Below are 7,992 nucleotides of genomic sequence, written 5' to 3'. Positions count from 1 at the left end.
GAGGCTTTCATTGAATAGCAAGATCCATCATGACACTGTTGCTTCTTAGCTTTGCTCCCAAGAGCAATGTGATGATTAACCATTTCAGGGATATTTAAATTTTTATTATTAAGTGTTTGTACAATGAGATTATAATTGCAAAAAGAATTGTAATTATTCTTTAATTTTCCCCAATCATGTTCCCCCATCAACCAGTCTTTTGTGGGTTTTATTTTACTGTTTTAGCAGTGCAAGCATTCAAACTCGGGGTCTTAAGCATATAAGACAAGACCCTATCATTGGAAAACATCTTATAAAGGAATGGATCTGAAAAAAATGGTGCCATTCACTCTAGTATAATGTATTCATTGTGCTGCTCCTTTTGTCTGTGGAGTGCAATGTATTTGGGAAGGGTTATGAATCACTCTATCAGAAATCTGAGAAGATAATACTTTCTGTACAAAAGAGTTTGCACAATTAGCACAGCGGTTAACCTTGACATCTGGGAACTCTGTCCTATGAGCTAATGTGCATCATGTGGAGAAGCAGAACTGCTAGCTTGTGGTTTTTAGGATACAAGCTGATCACTTGGCTTTGAAAAACATCGTTACACTCTGGGGTTGTAGGATCCTCTTCCATGCTGCCTTCACATCCTTGTTTCTCAGAGTGTAGATGAGTGTGTGGAGCAGTGAATAATGATACAGTAGGACAGGAGCTTGATTTAAAAACTTTTGGATGGGAGGCTGGAGGCACAATTAAATACCTGGCTCGAAGTATACGGTGACAACTACGAAGTGTGAGCTGCAGATGCTGAGTGCCTTCCCTCCACTGAAAGTAACTTAAGTACAGCTTTAGCAGAGGGGCAGCCATTCCAAAAGGCATGGCTCCCAAGGTCAAGGAGAGGTCATTAGCAGTGGTGTCACTACAGTTTGACCAGTGCAGGCCCTTCACAGAAGTAGTCCAGGATGTGATGTCCACATACGTGAAGTTGGAAGGTGAGTGTGGATTGGAGCAGAGAATTGGCCAGGCCACTGGACCAGGATGCTGCTGCCATCCACAAACATGCTCAAGGATTCATGATGAGACTGTACCTGAGGGGCTGGCAGATTGCCACATAGCGATCAATGGCCATTACTGCCAACAGGACACATTCAGTGCAGCTTGTCCAGTGGAAAAGAGAGGCCTGTGTGATGCAGCCGAGTAAGCAATTGTCTCCTCTGGGTCTTAGAGGTTGGCCAGAAGCTGTGGCACAAAGGTACCTGATACATAGGTCTAGCAGAGAGAGATTGTCCGGGAAGTAGTACATGGGTGTCTGGAGTCTGGACTCTACCATGGAGAGAAGGATGATGGAGCTGTTGCCCATGAGCATGAAGATGTGGGAAGCCAGGACCACTGCAAGGATGAGGATCCGCAACCATGGATACTCTAAGAAGCCCAACAGGACAAATGTGTTGGGGAAATACACGTTTTTGCCTTTCATTCCCTCTGCCTTATTTATACCTGGAAAGAAAGAGATAGGTTCTGTAGTATGCATGGATCTTGAATTTCATGGCTATAAAATTTTATGAGCATGCTGAAATCTTCAACTACTTAGGTGGGACAATTTTTTAGTATTTGATTTGCCTGTAATTATTAAAAGTTCTGTAAATTTGGGTCCAATCCTGTGTAATCCTTCCTTATTAGATTACATTGAAGGAGAGATAAAACTGTATTATTGCAGACTTGATATTTTCCTCAAGATCACAGTCAAATAAAATGTGTCTATTACTTGGAAATCTGTCTCTGTGTATATGGTGTGTATCTCTTTTTCTCTGCTTTTTCTTTCTAATATCTAGTATTTATTTCTGGTTGTGGAGCTTGAAATCAGGGCCTGGCCTCTATTCCTGAACTCTTCTGCTCAAGGCTAGAACTCTACCACTCTGAGCCACATCTTCACTTACAGTTTTCTGCATCATTTACTAGAGATAAGAGGCTCATGAACTTTCCTGGCCAGGCTGACTTTGAACCTCAATCTTCTCAGCTTCCTGGGTCACTAGGATTACAGGCATGAGGCACCAGCACCTGGCTCATTGTTCGATTTTTCCCCAGCCTATTAAAAACTCAATAATGTCATGTCATAAAGAATGGTCATATAGTCCTTTCAACATACCTTTATCCAGAGACCTGGCACATGACTTTCAGAAAAGTTTTTAAAGGAAACTCTGCCTGATATTTTCTTTCAGCCCAGGGAAGGTGAAGGAAAGCAAGTCAGAAGCTGAGAATGAGAATGTAACCACATAGCCCTGTGAATATTTTCTACCATGAAGCTGATGCCAACTAACTAGAGCTTATTTTATGCAATCCTTATCTTCCATTATTTTCCCTGTTTTTAACTGTGGCAAAATATATGAAACTATTCCTTTGCCATTTTCAGTGGCATTCATATTACTATAAAAATATCATAATCATTTATCTTCACAACCTTTTTATCTTGCAAAAGGTCAACTGTTCCTAACAGGTTATAACTGCTTGTCCTCCTTCTCCCCAGATGCTGGCAACCCCCAAGGGAAATGATTGGCTCGCTTTCCTTAGCTAATATCATGAAAGTTTCATCAGTGACATGACATATGTCAGTATTTCCTAGTCATTTCTTTCTGAAAAAGAAAATGAGGATAAACATGAATTATTGGCAAGAGATCCTGAGAGAATTGAGTGTTTTTCATTGTAGATGTCAAAATTGGAGCAAATTTGGTCCTTAACAGTAAGGTGTGTTAGTTACTTTTCTTATTGCTATGACAAAATGCCCGACATATGTGGAAGAAAATTTTATTTGGGTCATAGTTTTAGAGTTTTTAGACCATAAAAATGATGAGGGCATGGTGGATCATTCCCATCATAGTGGTCAGGAAGCAGAGTTGAACTGTGATGGGTAGGGACCAGGTCAAGTTACATCCCTTAAGGACAAGCTCCTACTTACCCTACTTGCTCCAATTAGGCTCCATCTTTCATTCATTTCCTTATTCTCTTTAAATAGGCTACTCGTGTGTGTGTGTGTGTGTGTGTGTGTGTGTGTGTGTGTGTGTGTGTGTATGTGTGTGTGTGTCTTAGGGTTTGAAGTCAAGGCTTGGCTGCTGTCTCTGAGCTTTATTTTGCTCAAGGCTAGTCTAGTCTAGCTCTACCACTTGTGCCACAGTTCTACTTCTGTTTTGTTAGTGGTTTGTTGGAGATAAGAGTCTCATAGACTTTCTCGTTGAGGCTGGCTTTGAAACTACAATCCTCAGATCTCAGCTTCTCAAATAGGAATACAGGCATGAGTTAGCAGCATCCAGCTTCTACTCACATTTTGAACTTATGAATGGACTAAAGCATTCATGAAGTCCTATCTCCCATAGGTACACTCCTGTGTATTTACCCAATCCCACAGTCCAATTAAGTCAACAATTAAGATTAATCATAATACAAGACAATTCTTTAAGTACCAGTCTAGGCTTGATAATCCAAGAAGAATATCCTACCTAGGAAGGAATCTCCTACCTTCCATAGTTGGAAGGACATCAAAAGCAAAGTCTTAGCCTGATGCTGGTTATTCACACCTATGATCCTAGCTACTCAGGTGGCTGAGATCTGAGGATTACAGTTTGAAGCCATCCCAGGTAGGAAAGTCTGTGATACTCTTATCTCCAATTAAACACCAGAAAACCGTAAGTGGCACTGTGGCTCAAAGTGGTAAAGTGCTAGCCTTGATTGAAGGAGCTAAGGACAGAGCCTAGGCTCTGAGTTCAAGCCCCATGATAGTAGAAAAAAGCAGCAAAGTTTTTACATATATCAGTTTCTTCATTTGTCTGTTGAAATATTCATTTAAGTGTTTTTCCCTATATGTAGAAAATTTCCTCATTTTCTGATTTCTCTCTGAACTCTTAGATTACATAGTTATTTTTCTAATGTCAACTTGAGCAGATTTATACTTTCCTATTGAGCTTAGACAATTTTTCCCTTTCAAGAGACCCAAGCCATTCTTTTTTTTTATTGTGAAAATACCATACAGAGGGGTTACAATTACATGGGCAAGATAACGAATACATTTTTTATCAAGCATTGTTGCCTCCTCCTTTGTTTCCCCTTCCCATCCCTTCCCATTCCCCCCTGCCCGCTCCCCGATATTCCCCCCCACCAAAGTTATAAAGTTTGTTTTCCAACATAAAGACTTGTACATCTCATTGTTGCAATGGGTCCACCTATATTCTTATTTAAATGATTTGTTTTTTCCCTTCCCCTCCACAAATTATACCAACATCAAATACAGTGAAAGCAGGGGTTATACCCTGGGGGAGGGACATACAAAGCAACATAGAAATCATCTTATAAATATGTTAGAAGGAAAGACTTGGAAAAATTATATTAAGTGAAGAAAGCCAAGCCCAAAGAAACATAGGTCCCATGGTTACCCTTATTTGCAATAACTAGTATATGTCTGAGTCAAGCAGAAAAGGTCAGATAAGTTGATGTTAGGGAAATGAACCCCAAGATAAGTATTCAAAAGTTTTTTTCTGTTTTGTTTTTATTGTGAAAATACCGTACAGAGGGGTTACAATTACATGGGCAAGGTAATGAGTACATTTCTTATCAAGCATTGTTGCCTCCTCTTTTGTTTCCCTTTCCCATCCTTTCCCATCCCCCCCCTCCCCAAAGTTGTAAAGTTCGTTTTTTGACATAACATCTTGTACATCTCATTGTTGCAATGGGTCCACCTGTATCCCTATTTAAACAATTTGTTTTTTCCTTCCCCTCCACAAATTATACCAACATCATTGCAGTGAAAGCAGGGGTTATACCATGGGGGAGGGACATACAAAGCAACAAAGAAATCATCTTATAAAGATGTTAGAAACAATCGCAAGAAAGAAAGATACATTTGAATCCTTATCTTAGACCCAAGCCATTCTTGCTGAATTTTTCAAAACAAACTAGAACATCTTTTCTTTTGAAACACAGTGGAAACTCAAACTTTCAAGATTCCTTTGCTTCTAAATAACTTGCTTTCATGACTGACTTTAGTAGTAGCTTACTTAAATGATGAAGTAGTAGATGCTGGCTTTAAGACAGCATCTACTATCTAATAAATCTATGGTTACCATTTTTTGTTGGTGTGGGGGCTGACCTCTGGCCTGGGCACTATCCCTCAGTCTTCAGCTCTAGGCTAGCGCTCTACCACTGGAGCCACAGCTCCACTTTGGGCTCTTTCTGCTTATGTGGTGCTGAGGAATCAAACCCAGGGCCTCATGCATGCGAGGCAAGCACTCTACCACTGAGCAAACTTCCCAGCCCTATTTATTTATTGAATTTTAGGAATTTGTTCAGCTCAAACTTGTTGAGGCCATGAACATGAGGTCTGTGCAAGTGTCCAATGTGTTACCATTGGGCATCAGAGAACCAAGAACTCTACCTTGAAATCTAGTTAGATCTACCTTAATTTAGTCTACCTTGAGTTCACTAGTTGGATAAGGCTCATTGTTAAGTACTGTGAATGCTATTCAGGAAAGTGTTTATTTTATTTTTTTTTGTGGTCAGTCATGGGGCTTGAACTCAAGGCCTGGGGCACTGTTTCTGGGCTTTTTTCCTTAAGACTAGTGATCTACCATTTTGAGCTACAGTTCTATTTCCGTTTCTTGTTTTTTTCTTTTTCTGAGTAGTTTGTTAGAGACACGATTCTCACAAACTTTCTTGCCCAGGCTGGATTTGAACCACAATCCTCAGATCTCAGTATTCTGAGTATCTAGTATTATAGGTATGAGCTACTGGTGCCTGGCACAGTTTGCCTTTTGACATGCATTTAATATTTTAGATTTATAGGTATTATAGGACAGAAGTTTGAATCAATTTGGAAATGTTCATTGTTCTGTAAAATTGTTCAGCCTCAGAAACAGTATAAATACATATAAGAGGTTGATGGAAAATGACTTAAACTGAAAGGACTCACCTTCCCCCTTGACAGTTCTTAGAGTTTTACTTGCTGCCAACCTCACTGAATCAACTTCTCTTCCCTTCCCCTTGAACAAAGGTACTGGAAGTCTTGGAAGAGAACTTGAAACCAAGGCCGTGTCTGATGCTGACACCCCTAATGAACACAGATGGTGCTGAGACCTTGAAACACCATCAAAGTAACATTGCCCACCCACCCACCCCACCTCCAACTCACCCTGCTTTCATCGGGGCTCCCAACATTCCTGCTGCCTGACATCACTCTTTCTGCCTAATATTTAAAGAGACCCTAAATGCAAGAGGGTATGCCATTTCCCTTCAGCCCGGCTGAATGAGACTTAGTCGCCCTTCTCAGGCTTCCCTCCCAAATAAAGCCTGTTGGTCTGTTGAATTTGCTTCGTGCCCTTTCTTATACCCTCGTGAGTCAGTTTCTTTACAGGGTTAAAAATGTTGTTCAAAATTTCGAGAGGAGTCAGACTCACATCTATAATCCTGGTTACTTTGGAGGCTGAGAACGGGTGGATTGTGATTTGAAGTTATTCAAGGTAGAAAAGTCCACGAGATTCCTTCTTAACCCACCGCTGGGTGCAGTAACATGTACTTGTCAAACGATGTACCTGTCATGGAGGCTGTCTCCTGAAACCTGGTTATTTTTAAGTTCAATATATGTACTGTGAGACAATTCAGTATATGTTATCAATGATCTGATGATCTATGGAGCTTGTTTGCATCACCTTTTATTGGGATCTTTTAAATTCCCTTGTTTGCCCAGCAGCTGCTTTGGCCCCATTGGACTCTCATTTTCTTCCAGAGTGTCAGCTGAATTCTTTCTTCTGATTCAGCCCCACTTAAGTGCTTGGGTGGGGCTGATCATACCTACTTCACAGAAGCTTACTCATAGTTATCATTATCTCAATTCACTTACAAATAATTGTTTCTGCTTCTGTTTCAAAATTCAACCCAGAATTCCGGACTTAATTGAAATTGTAGCCATTTGTCTCTAGAATCATGAAAAGACATGGAATGGCAGGATTTTTTGTGTTCTGTTTCCTTGCTGATTGCTATGTGACACCTAGTATTATTGTTGCTGCCTGGTGGAGGCTCTATTTCAACATTTGGGATTGTTGTTCACTTATTGCTATTTTCTTTGCTAGTAACTTCCAGAAAAATAGCTGTTTTTCAGTCTCAATCTTTTCTTGGATCTGAAAAATCACTGTGTTCATGTAGAAAAGGAGGTTATGAATTGGGTTAAGAAATCTAGCTCCTCAAATTTTCTCTTTATCTTTTCTTGGTCAGTCCTGGCACTTGGTTTCATGCCTGGTTTGTATCCCTGAGCTTTTTTTCCTCAAGACTAGTGCTCCACCACTTAAGCCACAGCTTTACTTCTGACTTTTTGGTGCTTAATTGGAGATAAGAGTCACAAGGACTTTCCTGCCAGGAGATCCTCAGATCTCAGCCTCCTGAGTAGCTAGGATTACAGGCATGAGGCATTGACAAGTGGCTCAAACTTTCATTTTCAGTCTATATGCCTTATCTCTTATTACCTCTAATAGCATAGTTATTGGACAAGCGAGAGAGAATTCCCTTTTCTTATGTCTTTTATTGTAAAATTAGTGTACAGAGGGGTTACAATTACATGAGTAAGGTAATGAGTACATTTCCTATCAAGCATTGTTACCTCCTCCTTTGTTTTTCCCCTACCATCCCTTCCCTCCCCACCTCTCCAACTCTTTCCCCCCAAGTTGTAAAGTTCGTTTTCAACATAGTGTCTTGTACATCTCATTGTTACAATGGGTCAACCTGTATCCTTATTTCAGCAGTTTGTTATTTGCCTTCCCCTCCCCGAATTAGAAAAATGTATATACAAGATGCAGGACACCAGAATCAAATACAGTGAAAACAGGGGTTATACTGTGGGGAAAGAACATACAAAAGAAACAAAAAATCATGTAGTACATTTTAGATATGTTATAAACAATAGCAAGAAAGAATAAACAAGTTGTGTCCCTATCTTGGGGTTCATTTCACTTAACATCATCTTATATAGTCATATGT

At 40.1% G+C, this 7,992-nt stretch overlaps 1 pseudogene; it reads right to left on the bottom strand.

Annotated features, from left to right (window-relative positions):
* Nucleotides 1-563: 563 nt before the first annotated feature.
* On the bottom strand, nucleotides 564-1,459 carry LOC138835558 (olfactory receptor 2C1-like; annotated as a pseudogene).
* Nucleotides 1,460-7,992: the final 6,533 nt, after the last annotated feature.

The sequence above is a fragment of the Dipodomys merriami genome, unplaced genomic scaffold (assembly GCF_024711535.1).
Source record: "Dipodomys merriami isolate MVZ:Mamm:240054 unplaced genomic scaffold, mDipMer1.0.p SCAF_24, whole genome shotgun sequence".
NCBI classification, from domain to species: domain Eukaryota; kingdom Metazoa; phylum Chordata; class Mammalia; order Rodentia; family Heteromyidae; genus Dipodomys; species Dipodomys merriami.
The sequence above is the reverse complement of the archived record's forward strand: the minus strand, read 5'-3'. Positions and strand labels throughout refer to the sequence as shown.